The sequence below is a fragment of the Pelodiscus sinensis genome, chromosome 28 (genome assembly GCF_052426305.1).
Source record: "Pelodiscus sinensis isolate ZL-2025 chromosome 28, ASM5242630v1, whole genome shotgun sequence".
Lineage (NCBI taxonomy): Eukaryota > Metazoa > Chordata > Testudines > Trionychidae > Pelodiscus > Pelodiscus sinensis.
The window spans coordinates 4,593,487-4,608,173 of NC_143079.1; the positions used below are offsets into that span (position 1 = coordinate 4,593,487).

Sequence of the window (14,687 nt, forward strand, 5' to 3'; positions counted from 1 at the left end):
TACCTGTCCGGTGCAATGACATCTGGTGAGTACCTTGTCTGGTACAGTGATAGGTACACAATGGGGCCAACAGCCACCGCAGGCTTAGGAGTAAGGAGTGGGGGCCCAACTCTGTACCTCTGGAAGGGGCGGAGCCTTGGGCGGAAGGGGCGGGGCTGAGGGCAGTCAGCTGTTAGCGCCATGTGGAGCATGACACTGGGCACAGCTCTCAGAGCAAAAGAGTGGCCGGGCCCTTGTACAATTGCCCCCTTGCTCCTTCCCCACCAGTCGACGACCCTGTAGTACTTGGAGGTTTCTCTAGATGCCCATGAACACTTTGTTGCACTCGATGAGAGTAAAGTTTTAAGGTGTGTTGGGTGAAGGGGCTAGCACTAGGGGGCCGGGGCCTTTCCCAGTTCGGATTCCCTGTCCTTGGGATAAAGGCTGCTCCTGCCTGATGGCGACGTGGCAGCTTATCTGAAATCCGTGTTGTTAGAAAAGAACAGGTGCCCTAGAGACAGATGGAGTCAACCGGCTTCTATCTTGCAGACACTCGTTCCGCCTTGGTCTCAGTGAGCAACAGATTAGCCACAGATACACCTTCTTATCTTAGCATGTAAATACACTTCCCTATTGCGTCAGCCTTTCAGCCCTAATTTAGTCAGGAGAATGCCCCTAGAATGCATCATCAGAACCATATGGTGAATCGAATTAGCCCCGCCCCTGTGTACAGCTGTTTAGCTGAAGCAAGCAGTTTTGCATTACACACGTCTTGAATCAGCAACTTACAAGGGGGCGAAGGAGGACCCATGCCCTGTCTGTGTTTCAGAGCAGGCGGGAAGGAGGGAAGGGAGGAAGAGAACATACAGGGACAGACAAAGAGTCTTCATGAGATGTTCCACCCTTGGTGCAGCTACGCACTTATCTACCCCGAGCAAGCAGGGAAGGAGGAAAACATCTATAAAGCTATCGGGGAGGGTGGCCTTCGCTTTTTTTTTTTCAAAAAAAATGGCAGTCTAGACACGGATCTGTCGAAAATAAACCCTTTTTCGACAGATCCTATATTCCTCAAAAAATGAGGTTTACAGGATATGTCGAAAAAAGGTTTATTTTCGACAGAGTCGCATCTAGACTGCCGGGTGGGTTTTTTTTCGAAAAAGCTCTGTTTTGAAAAAAGTGGCATCCATGTTTATGCTAATGAAGCGTGGGATATTAAAATCCCTGCTTCGTTAGCAATTTTGACGTGACTAATCTACATCTCTCTGTCGACAGAGAAGTATAGTCTAGACGTAGCCAGAGTGTTTGTACAATGCACAAAACAACAGGGTTCCTCTCTCAGTTGAGGTCTCTGGGTATTAATATAACACAAATAAGGCCCAATGGATAATTGTGGCTCGCTCTGGCTTGAGTCACATTAGGGAGAGTAGCTTAAATGATGTCTGTGGCCAAGCAAAGGCTTCTAGTCTCCAGGGCTTTTCAAAAGGGGCTCCTTTCAGGCATACGCCACTCACTTAGAGGGAAGGGAAAGAAGCAGAAAGCCGAGCCATTTCCCAGAGCCTGTGGACAAGCTGCTGAGGCTGGCCAGCTTGCTCATGCCAAACAAACCTTTCTTTGTGTGCCTTGAAAGCATTAGCCAGACTGTGCGGCTAAGGGGGCCAGAAATAGCACTCGCTTTCCCAATGTAATTGCCTGTATTCCATCGGGGGTGGGGAGGTGGAGTGTGAGTTTTCTCATTTGCAGAAGTCACAATCTGAAGAGCTTTAAAAGGTACTTTTCTTTTTTTTTCTTCTTTTTTTTTTTTCTGAAGTTGCAAGAAGTGCTGAGAGCGCTTTTCTTTCCCCTCCGCCAGTAAACCCGACTTTTTTTATTGTTATCTTAGGTGCATGGTCACGGTGTTAAAGAAGAGAAGGTAACAAAAGCTCAGCAGAGTAAACCCCCTGCACGTATGAGAATAAGAAAAATAGAAAGGTGTTAGCATTGGATAAAGCCCTCGATCGCACCGGAAAAGTGGGGGAAGCGGCAGAAACAGAGACAGATTTTCAAACAGCGCAGAGTGAGAAGAAAATAAAATTGCAGGCGCTTTCCTTGGTACCGGTGCTAATTGCTGCTCCAGTTATTCCACCTGGCCTCAGAGTATTTGCATCATGGAAGGCTTGTGGATAAGACCCTAGAATAACTGCAGGAAGAGCTAGGGTCAGTTTTACCACACACTCCCTGCCTGATCTTAGGGAAGTCACGGAATGTCTCTGGGCCTCAGTTCTCCATAGAACATCTGGCAATATCGATTTTGTCTCTTGAAGCTGCATTGTACAGACGGGGATACCGATTCTGTCTCTTGAAGCTGCAAGACTTGGAGACAAAGGCTATTTCTTACTCTGCATATGTACAGCTCCTACACAATGGATTCCTGATCTTCATCGGGGCTAGCAGCTGCTACAGCAGTAAAAATAATAATCACTCATTACATTCTTTATATGTTTAAAAGCTTCAGAGGGGAAGCCGAATTAGCCTGTAACCGGAAAAACTTAAAAAACAACCAATAGTCCAGCAGCCCCTTAAAGACGAACAAAACATGGAGATGGTATCATGAGCTTTCGTGGGTACAACCCACTTCAGATGACAGGAGTATTAAAAGCCCAGTTCCTAAATAAATAGGGGATGAGGGAAAGAAGGGGGAGGATAGTGAATTAGAGTGTCCATGGATCTAGACTTTTAATGTTCCAGTCATCTGAAGAAGGGGGTTGTACCCACGAAAGCTCATGATCTCATAGAATCACAGAATACTAGGACTGGAAGGGACCTCGAGAGGTCATCGAGTCCAGCCCCTGCTCTCATGGCAGGACCAAATACTGTCTAGACCATCCCTGGTAGACATTTATCTAACCTGCTCTTAAATATCTCCAGAGATGGAGATTCCACAACCTCCCTGGGCAATTTATTCCAGTGTTTCACCACCCTGACAGTTAGGAACTTTTTCCTAATGTCCAACCTAAACCTCCCTTGCTGTGATTGAAGCCCATTGCTTCTTGTCCTGTCACCAGAGGCCAAGGAGAACAATTTGTCTCTCTCCTCCTTGTGACACCCTTTTAGATACCTGAAAACCGCTATCATGTCCCCTCTCCGTTTTCCCTTTTCTAAACTAAACAAACCCAGTTCTTTCAGCCTTCCTTCATAGGTCATGTTCTCCAGAAGTTTAATCATTCTTGTTGCTCTTCTCTGGACCCTCTCCAATTTCTCCACATCTTTCTTCACATCATCTACATGTTTGGTTCGTCTTTAAGAGGCTGCTGGACTATTCGTTGTTTTTTAAGTTTATTCTTTACATGGTTCCCCTCGGCAGGGGGCTTCCGGTCCCTGGACAGCAAAACCGCACGGTGGCGTAGCCAGGGTGAGCAGGGCAGCTGTCTACACAACTAAGCAATAAATAAGCCAGGATTTCCAGCCCGCCCTGACGTTTGGAGGGACCCAAGACTGAGCTTGGCTCCAGTTCTCCAGCTCTTACTTGCACCAGCTGGCAAAGTGTCCTAAAGGAAGTTAAACCAGCAGTTCTCAATGTGCGCCGCCTGCAGCCCAATTAGCACCCGGCCGTGACCCCGCTCAGCTGTGTGCGAAAGTCCAGCCAGCACACCAGGGTCCCAGCTGCCTGCCACAGGGGGGTTCAGGCTGCCCTGCTGCCCAGAGCGGTGGGGTCAGAGGTCTGGAGCTTTCTGGACGGGGATGCAGGATCTGAGACAGCCACCTGGTCTCACGAGCTCTGGGATGCTGGGGTAGCCATGCAGCAGAGGACCAGGGCGGGCGTGGCAGGGGGCTGGGTCAGGACAGACGGTCAGCCCCACGGTCTCCAGAGGCTGGAGCAGCCACATGGTGGGGGTCCCAGGCCAGCAGCTGGTTGTCTTCTGTGGGAGGGGTCCAAAGTTGGGTCTGGGTTGCTACTGCTCTGACCCCTGTGACCCAGTTGACACGTGGTGACTGCATAAGCGACTCAGCATGTGTGACACATTGACAACCTGTGTGTTACACACTCAGGCTGTGTCTACACTGGCACCTTTTTCCGGAAATGCTTAAAACGGAACAGTTTTCCGTTATAAGTGTTTCCGAAAAAAGAGCGTCTACATTGGCAGGATGCTTTTCCGGAAAAGCCCTTTTTCCGGAAAAGCGTCCATGGCCAATGTAGACGCACTTTTCCGGAAAAAAGCCCCGATCGTCATTTTCGCGATCGGGGCTTTTTTGCGGAAAAGACTACTGTGCTGTCTACACTGGCCCTTTTCCAGAACAGTTTTCCGGAAAAAGGACTTTTGCCAGAGCGGGAGCAGCATAGTTTTTCCAGAAAAGCAGCTGATTTCTTACAGTAAATTGTCAGTGCTTTTCCGGAAATTCAAGGGGCCAGTGTAGACAGCTCGCAGCTTATTCCGGAAAAGCGGCTGCTTTTCCGGAATAAGTGGCCCAGTGTAGACCCAGCCCCATACTTGGGAGGGTCGACTAGCATTAAGTTTAAGGCTTTGTCTACACTGGCAATTAACTGATAAAGCTTTTATCATTCACTATTGCTTAACACACACACACACACACACACACACACACACACGTGTGAATGCCAAAAGCTGTGCACTTGTGTAAACAGTGCTTTGTCAGCAGGAGGGGGTGGAAGATTTTGGTTGACAAAAGTGTCAACACGCCCATGGCGCTAGAAGCCGTGTCGTGTAGACAGACCCCACGTCAGATTTCATGCCCCTCTGAGACAGGCCCTGCCAGGAGTTGCCGAAAAGGCTTTGTTGGACTCGGCCCTTGGATGAGTCAAGAGCTCCCTGGTACCATCCATCTTGCTGTGGGGTGTGAGTCGAGGATGACTGGACCCTATCCTAGTAAATCCACCCCCCATTCATCTCCTGGTGTCCCTTCAATGGAGAAACACAGACAGACAAGAGGGCTAGAAAGACAAATGGACTGACAGACAAGACGGACAGCTGAGTCCTGCAGGCTCCCCGTGTCGTACCTAAAGCACTCAGAACCTAACTGGATTAATTTCTCTCTTTCTGCGGCTGTGGCACATTATGTTCTCTTTTTGTATTTATGTGAGTCTCTCTGGGGTCCGTCTGCCACTTCAGATAACGTGGTAACCGGCAGATAACAAAAGCAGCACCTGTACAGACAGACACGGAGTTGAGGGGGATCTCTACACAGTACGGACCAGAAATCAAAGATCCAAAAGAGAGCGAGAGATTGAGAGATTTAACCGGTTCAGTTTAGTGAACAGAGGATAAAATGGTGAAAAGTCGTGACACAGGATGGTGAAAGGAAACTGGACAGATAAGAACACTTGGCAGCGTTAGAACATTAGCAGATTTACCCTGCATTGCTCAGGTTCTTAGAGAAGGACTCAGAGCAGGGGGTGGGGATGGGGGGTTCAGGAGTCAGGATGGGGGGGAGGAGGGGCTCTGAGCAGGGGGCTGGGTGTACGTGTGAGTGTGTGCAGAGGGCCGGGTGGGGAGGGTGGCCAAGATTCGGTTGCTTTCTCTTCTCCTTCCTTTCCCTGTCAGGGAGCGAGAGCAAAGTGCACAGCTATCTGCCCCCTGGGCTTCCCAGTGAAACGCAGCAAATTGGGCACTTTCCCCTCACTCCCTGATGAAGAAGAATAGCCGGCAACATCCCCATATGAATCAGGGGGAGGTTAAATTTCAGCCCCCCCAGTCTTCCCTAAAGAGTGCCCGGGGACAGGAGGCTTAGGGATGGGGCAGTCCTGGACGGATGGCAGGGCGCCCCCTCTGGTCCCTTTCACCTGCCTGCTGATTCTGTCTCTTTTCTGTCTGGTTTTATGAGAAGCATCCCATTCCAGGCACATCCCCTTGTCCTGGCACAACCCAACCCTGGGCTTGTTTTACTTTGTGATAAGAGGACGCTGTATGCCAGATGTGGTGGTCCTAGCTCTTGCCATTTAGGAGGAGCACTGGAACAGACAGACAGACAGACAGACAAACTCTCTCAGATATCAAGTTGACTATTAACACATGTGCTCCTAAGGGATCCGACCACTGAAATCCATAGAAAAATTATAGCGGGCGGTGGTTCACACCCACAGCCTTCGATAACGATACTAACACTCGGCACTTTTATAACACTGCTCATCTAGAGATCTCAAAGCACATTACAAAGGCAGATTCGTCTTCGATCTGATTGGGGAAAAACACCAGAAGGAGATTCCCACTAAAAATGTTGACTTTTTTTAAATTAAAAAAAAGAAAAGTTTTGGAGGTTTTTTTGCCACAGAATGCTGAAAATTTGTGGCTGAAAAATGCTAACACCTGCCATTTTTCCAGCTGTATGCTAAAACGTGGGTTTTGGTTTTCTGGTGACAAATAGAAAATGTAGAGGAAAGCTGGTATTCCCCACAAACATCTGCATTTAGTGGGAAACCCAGTTTTCCAAGGGGTGGGGGAAAAAAGTTGGAAATGAAATTTTCAACCAGCTCCAGTACTCATTATTAGCCCCATTTTGCAGACAGGGAAACAGAGGCACAGTCACTTGAATGCCCACCCTTTCAAAGGGCATGGAGGAAGATCCTTGCCATTTCCCCAACAGCTGGGCTCTGGAAATAAGCCTAATTAGCATCTGAAATTAGGCTTCCTCCACTCCAAAGCTCCCTGTCCTGCTTGGAACAGCCCTGGAGGAAGACTTCTGGAAACTCTGACAGTGATTTATGGGTGTCACTCTGCCAACAATAGAGCAACAACATTCCAGTTGGCGTGTCATTACTGGCACGTCATTGGGAATTCAAGGTGCAGGGAGCGGTGATTATGCCATTAGCATGAAAACCCTGCAGCCAAATGAACGCGGAAGGTGCTCATTTATTATTGACTTATTTCAGCTGAGACCTACCAAATGCTCCAGAGACCGCTACGCATTTCAAATGTACAATATACAAATAAAAGGCAATGAACGACCTACCATAAGGAGCTCCCTATATAACGAGATATCTGATTAGCTATCCCTCTTCCGGTGGCGTTTGGTCACCTTATTGTCTGTCTTTAAAGAACAAATCACAATACTTCACATACCACCACCCACCGGCTGGCCCCACCTGCCCAGAAAAGCAAATGTGGGAGATTCTTAAATCTGTGCTCTGGCAGGCTAAGGAGAGGAGGCAAGTTCCAGAGTGAAAGACCCTTTAAATATATTAGTAGTCGTATGTACTCTAGGCATGGACCAGAGCCCAGTGGTGCTAGGCGCTGTACAAACTCACCAAAGAGATGGACTCCAAGGGGCTTAAAATGCTCTGACTTTAGCAACCTGCCATTTGAATCAGCAGCGTCTCTGCTGATCGCAAGGCACTGATATCACACAGAGAGAGAGGTGCCCGAGACAGAAACCACTCAGGGCTGTATAGACATTACACCTCGGTCCCTGCGGAGGAGGCTTTGGGATCACAGAAAGAGCAGATCTGGAGAGGCAGGAGACCTCTGTCCCTGGCAGGTTAGCTTTCAGTCGGAGGAGAAATCAGGGCCTTAAGTCTGAGTATATTCTTAACACAGCGTGTGGTTATTTTTACGCTGTCTGCACCAGCCTCATTTACACAAATATCCACTTTCTTTTGTTGTCCTTATCTATATACACCCCTGCCTCTGTCAAGTCCATTCCACTCATCTGAGAGTATGTCTAGACTACACGTCCCTGCGGACAGAGGCATGTAAAATAGGCTACCCGACATAGTCAATGAAGCAGGGATTTAAATATCCCTCCCTTCATTAAAATAAAAATGGCCACTGCATTTCACGAGGCGTGAGGGATCGTTCGACAACGGCTTTCCCTGTCGGCCGATCTGCGTCTTGACTGCTGTGTTTACAAGTCACCCAATGACGTCATTAACTGGGAGGTAGGAAGAAACCGTCACTAGAGCTTATTCCGTAATTGCGCCCGAGGGATTTCTGAGCTGCATCTTCTGAAACAGCTCTGCACTGCCCACAGCTGGAGAGGCAATACAGGATTATATGGACCCCTGGTTCAATCCTGCCGCTTCCTCAGGTCTGACAAGTTAAGCACAGTTGGTTGGGTCAATATTTGGACGAGCGATCGCACTGTAGGAAGTTTTGCCGATGAATGAAATCCTGTTCCAGAAGACCATACAGCGCTTGATGCCCGGGGAATACAAGAGTGCGCGTTGAGGGTCCCATCTGAAGATCACCACGAGCCAGAAGAGGTGGACGTCTTCCTTCTGCCTGGGAAGCAATCAGGAAGGGCTGTGAGTCAGCATGTATTTACTCAGTCTAGGGTGAATATATTTCCCCTTCACTATTCTTCTGTGCCCCTCTGGCTTGGTCCTGTCCCACGACGTGACCCCGACTACGACCACAATGCGTGTCTGCACTGCAGCTGGAGGCATGCCTCCTGGCACGGGTAGGGAAACTCGTGCTAGCTATGCCCTAAAAAGACCAGTCAGGGCATTGTGGCATGGACAGCAGCCTAGGTCAGCTGCCTGAGTCTAAACCCCTCTGAGCTCAGGTGCATTTCCAGAGCTGCGGATGAGGAGCCCAGGACTGGACCAGCAGAGAGGAGTGAAAGTCAGGACCGCGGTGGGTGTGAAGGGTCTCAGTGCTGACACAGCGGGGGACCTGTGGATGAAATGCACGTGTAACAGCAAGCAGCTTTCAAGCTGTGAACTGCAGGCCCCCAGAGCTCCATCGATTAGGTCTGAGGAGTTTGCAAAAGGTCTAAGGAGTTTGCGGTTACCAGAGCACAATGGTTTCAACCTTGGATCCGCACACCATGGCAGAGATTTCCAAAGGGAGCTGCACCTTCAGACAACAGAGTGTGGCAGACCTACACCAGCAGCCTCACACACGCAGGTGGAAGGCAGGGATAGGGCACTGGATACGTGGTTTTCTCTTTCCGGAATAAAATTACTAGAGCCTGCCGCAATAGAAGGAAGGCTGAAAAACACCTGGAGCTAATGAACTAGATTGCTCCCTCAAGCAGGTCACTCAACCCCTGCAGCCAATGACAGCCGGTGGAGTTGCTTTAAAAGGCCTTCCCTAGGTAAGGAGAGGGGGAAGACAAAGAGTGATGGACCAGAAGGAGAAAGGGAGGTGAGAGCTGGTTAGCAGGTACCAGAGGGAGACATTTTGGAGGGGTTGTTTGAGGAAGTGACCCAGGGAAAAAGCTGCCAAAAGTCGGAAGGAAAAACAACCTTGACTACTACTGCTACTTTAGGGTCCCTGGGCCAGAACTTGGACTAGTGGGCGGGCCTGGGTCTCCCTCGACCCTTCCCCCCGCCAACACAGAGCCTGTCCCACGAAAGGAGACCAAGACAATCAAGGGGTTTTCACCCCACAACCATGGACTAGCTGTGCTGAGTCTGGCTCTCTAAGCTGTGGCCCCTGCCTCCTGTAAAGAGAAAAGGATTGTGTATAGGACCACAGCGAGTCTCTGAGGCTAATATTATCCACCAGCACTTTGCCACGATAGGTGAGGAGTCTGCAAGCGAAGAACGGTTGAAACTCGCTGGGTTAGCGCTATCCAGCGGGGAGGGATACGGCGTGCGATGAAGAGACCCATTGTGCCCATAGATGATGGATTTAAAGACAGCCTACGGGATCACATTGGCTCCTCCCGAATCACTACCCCGTGGGATATTTCCAACATTCAATGAGCAGACTCCCAGGTATCGTCTCCTAGATGGTACACGGAGCAGCCACAGGGGGACGGAAGGAAGGAAGGAATCTTTCTGCCCCCACCCCCGCACTGTACTATTGAAAGGAGACCAGGAGCTCATTCAGAAGAGCTGGGACAGAGTGAAATTAATGATGGGGAAGGCTGCAGTGATCCTCACCCCACATGATGGGCTGTAAATGAGAGAGGTGTCCCTGCCTCAGTTGAGTGAGGTTAGCAGCTCTCCTCCCCCCCCCTTCCTTGAATGAACCCATCTGCAACACTTCCAACGTGAATCCAAATAACAGCCGAGGTGGGGGAATCCATGGCAAACGAGTTCTGAGTCGCTAATCCCACCACCTGATGTCGGGGGGAGCTGGGATTTGGAGCTAATTAATTCAGCCACCTGCAATTCTCACGCCGATGTGCTGCCGGGTTCTTTCTTCCTGACGCACAGAAGATTGTTGTCTGCAGCCTGTGAAACAATGTGGACTCTGCTCTGCCTCCCCCGGCACAACTTCTCAATCGCCTCCCCCTCCTCCGTTGCTCTCGCTTCGCTTCCCCGGCGCACCCTCCCTCCTTTGCCGCCATCTCCATTTCCTCGAGGCCAATCCCAAAATGCATCTGGCGCCTGGGCGTCTGTTTGGCTTCACGGAAAGGGAGCCACCACATTCCCTTGGACGCCTTCTGCCTCGCGACTTCTCCGCGCCTGTTCCAGTTTCTTTGGCAGGTGCCCTCTGAGCAGGAGAGGTTTGGCACCGGCTGTACCTCCTGGGCCAAGGCACTGAGTGATTGACTATTGCAAGTTCTAGGAGACTCAGGAGCTGCGTCCTGATTTCTTTCCCCTGGTGAGACAGCGGCAGGGGTGAGAGAACCAAACAGATCGTTCACTTGGAGCATGTGGAGATGACCTGGAAAAACTTAGTTCAGGGCAGAATGAAAGCTTGGGTTGGAACTTTGTCGGCGGCAAGCTTTTGAGGGCAGGGACCTTGTGGTCGGACTTGTCTGTAAAGCACCCGGCTCTCTTTTGCTCCTCTCTAAACAATAAATCATAGTAACTGTAGCTGGATTTGCCTCCTCCACTCACTATGGCTACGTCTAGACTGGCATGATTTTCCGCAAATGCTTTTAACGGAAAAGTTTTCTGTTAAAAGTATTTGTGGAAAAGAGCGTCTAGATTGGCACGGACGCTTTTCCGCAAAAGCACTTTTTGCAGAAAAGCGTCTGTGGCCAATCTAGATGCATTTTTCCGCAAAAAAGCCCCTATTGCCATTTTCACGATCGGGGCTTTTTTGCGCAAAACAAATCTGAACTGTCTACACTGGCCCTTTTGCGCAAAAGCTTTGTACAAAAGGACTTTTGCCCGAACGGGAGCAGCATAGTATTTCCACAAGAAGCACTGATTTCTTACAGTAGGATGTCAGTGTTCTTGCGGAAATTCAAGCAGCCAGTGTAGACAGCTGGCAAGTTTTTCCCCAAAAGAAGCTGCTTTTGCGGAAAGACTTGCCAGTCTAGACACAGCCTATGGGGCTGAGTATTGTTACTGCTGGGGGGTGTCAAAGGTCTGGGACATCACTACCATGGTGATGTGTGTACAGCATGAGCAGGCACCGTCCTGATGGCTTTAAACGTGTTTTCTTCCTTTCCTGCTTGCTAGGTCTAGATAAATGTGTAGCTGCACCAAGGGTGTAAGTTCTAATGAAGACTCTTTGGGTGTGTCTAGTCTACAGGGTTTTTTCAAAAAAAAAAATCCCCTGCATCGAGACTGCAGCCACATTCTTTCGAAAGTAAATCGAAAGAACGCGACAGTTTCTTCAATCACGGGAAACCTCATTTTACGAGGAATAACACCTTTTTTCGAAAGTACTCTTTCTTTGCTATTGAATGCAAACTATGCTTTTTTGAAAGAGGGCGTCTAGACTCTCTTGAAAAAGCGGCTTGCTATTTCGAAAAATCTGCTTGTAGTCTAGATGCTCTTTTTTGAAAGAGGCTTTTTCGAAAGTATCTTTCGAAAAAGCATCTTTTGAAAGAGGCTTGTACTGTAGACGTACCCTTTGTCTATACTTGTATGTTCTCTTCCTCTCCTCCCTCCTTCCTGTCTGCCCTGAAACACAGCTAGGGACATAGGACTCCCGGCCCCCTTTGTAAGTTGCTGATTCAAGATGTTTGTAACGCAAAACTGCTTGCTTCAGTAAACAGCTGTACACAGGGGCGGGGCTAATTCTATGCTCCACATGGTTATGATGATGCATCACAGGGGTGCTCACACTACTAAATTAGGCCTGAAGGGGTGATAAACAAGTGTATTTACATGCTAATCTAAAAGGGGTACCTGTGGTTAATTTGAGGGTGTACCTATGGGGTTGGGGGGGTCCAAGGTGGAATAAATATCTGCCATAAAGAACCCTTCTACCCCATCCGCCTCTGGGGCATCTGTTCTTTTCTAACAGTTATTTTGGCAGTGCCAACTAAATTTGGGGGCCCTTTGCACTGTGCACAATAGTAAGAGAAAGCCCTGGCCCACACGAGTTCACAATTGGAACCCTAGCTCTACCATGAGCTTCACAGAGCCTGCTGCAGAAACCTAATGACTCCCTAGGGCTGGCGATGCAGGGATTGGCCCAGGCAGAGTTCAACATGGGAGGAAGACTCCTTTGGGATCAGATGTGAGGAGCAGATAACGGAAGGAGCAGCTGCGATAAAGGACTGCCTGCCTGCATGCAGAGGTGTGAGAAGCAGACGGGTAGCAGTATTCACAGCCCATCACCTAACGAGCTGGTTCTTGGGTTTCTGTCTCTGCTGCTCTCTTTGAATTTCAGAAGGACCCCAGCATCTCCACTGCGTTTCCCCTGGTTTGAGGATGGAAGCAAAACACGACTCTGTGCAAAACGATACATTGACTCCGGGTTTTCTTGAAAACGGGCCAAGGTACGACGGAAAGTTTTGGGGCTGTTCATACAGCTCTTGATAACCCCAGGCGGAAATCCAGCAGCATCCCCCCGTTAATGATGCGTGATTCTCTGACAGCCTCTGACTGGACCACACAGAGGTTGGTGAGTCTGCTTCAGCTCTGGCTAATAAAAAGGAATCAACTCAGGTTTGGGATCTAGCTCCTGCTCACGGCTAGTCTACAGTATGCTGCCCCCCTTCCCTTGGCCATCTAAGATACTCAACTTCAACTACACACATAGCAATGTACTTAGGCCTATTTATCACAGTGCCTTGCATGCAGTAATGTCGGCAGCAGATGCTCTTCCATCGACTCCGGCTACTCTTCTCATCCTGGTGCAGCACTGGAGTCAATGGGAGAGCACTCGGAGGTTGATTTATCACATCTAAGCAGACATGATGTACCAACCACCGGTGGATGGGTCACTGCAGAAACAGTGAGGTGGAAACGAGCCCTCCTGCATGTCCCATTACAAAAGCAATTAAATTGAGAGACCACACTCCACAAAACCCGTAAACCCAAGCACATTTTGTTCAGTTTAGGACACTCTTGCAAATATTTCACTGTTTCTGTCAACACTAGACTTTTAGGTCGTTTTGACTCTAGGAAATGCTTCTTTTTTCCTTACTCAGTCAAGGAGTGAGATGTTACATTTGCCTGCCTCACAAAGGGTATGTCTACACTTGCACCCTCTTTGGAGAGAGGGATGCAAATGAAGACATTTGAAATTGAAAATGAAGCTGGGATTTAAATATCCTGTGCTTCATTTGCATAATCGCATTATGGTGCTATTTCGAAATAAAAACGCTGTGTAGATGTGCGTTATTTCGAAAGAAAACCCTTCTTCCGAAATGACCCTTATTCCTTATAAAATGAGGTTTAACAGTTATTTTGGAAGAAGGGTTTTCTTTTGAAATAACTGTATCTACACAGCGTTTTTATTTTGAAATAGCGCCATAATGCGATTATGCAAATGAAGCACGGGATATTTAAATCCCAGCTTCATTTACAATTTCGAATGTCTGCATTTGCATCCCTCTATCAAAAGAGGGTGCCAGTGTAGACATACCCAAAGTGATGTAACCAGAAATAGTGTACCTGACAGAGGCGACTGCTAGTCATTTTTCCAATAGGTAAAGATGGGAATTTTGCCAAAGTATTTTACCCGTGGTCTTGCTGGAACAGTAAGGATCTTGTGTTACTGCCGGTTTCCTGACAGAATTCCTTCTGTAGAAACTATTGTAAGGTCAACAGTTTTTTGGCTGGAGGTCAAGAGACACCAGTAACAAGGGCTACACACAGTCTAGAAGACTCCAATGGCTCAAGGACTGTTGCTGTTTGAAAGCGATAAAGTTATAACTATTTAGCGTGCCTGGAAATTAAATGAGAATGATCACATAATCTCATTAGCCTCTGACTACCCGTCCAGCATGGGAATACGACTCTTAATTGGTATTTTCTTATCAATGCACCCAAGCCAGCAGGGTTAGGGATAAGGCTCTTAATACCACCTGGATTTTTGGAAGATGCTTCTGATTTTATTGTGATCGGGAAATCCTGCCAGTGCAGAGATAAAGGGCACAGGGAGGGGGTTAATTATGAGAGGGACAAGAACTTGAGTTTGCAAAGTATTGGTGTGTATAAACAGTCACATCTGCACAGCTCTCTAGCTCACCCACAATAAATATACTATCTAGGCAAAGAAAGCCAAAAAATCAACAGCAAATGTATATAGGAAATTAAAATGCATCATTGTTTCTTGCTTGGGTAGGTTCCTGGGATGGGGGTGGGGGGTGAATTATACCACATTGCTTGAAATAATACCCCAGAAAACATGCCACAATATGGAATATCACATCCCACCCCCCTGCCACAAATTGCAGGAATGGCAGTAACTATACTATTTTTACTGGTTGCTTAAAGTTTAGTGAATGTTGGAGCAATTTGCTGAACGGGGATGTTTGACTGAATTGGGACTTGAATACACATGTGAGTGCCCACCCCGATTATCACCCGTCTCCCCGGCTTCTAAGGAAAGACACGTGAATTCTTACACTAATTTGCATCTCCTGTCACCAGTGAAGAGCGGCAGATAGAATACCCCATCAACCCAATCCCC

At 48.4% G+C, this 14,687-nt stretch overlaps 1 long non-coding RNA gene across 1 annotated transcript in view; it reads right to left on the reverse strand.

The window, feature by feature from the left end:
• Nucleotides 1–6,827: 6,827 nt before the first annotated feature.
• The window catches only part of LOC142820954 (uncharacterized), a 52,102-nt gene continuing 44,242 nt past the window's right edge, over nt 6,828–14,687 (reverse strand). Inside the window, exon 3 of the long non-coding RNA XR_012897984.2 lies at nt 6,828–8,189. This is a non-coding gene — a long non-coding RNA (uncharacterized LOC142820954). The remainder of the gene's footprint in view (nt 8,190–14,687) is intronic.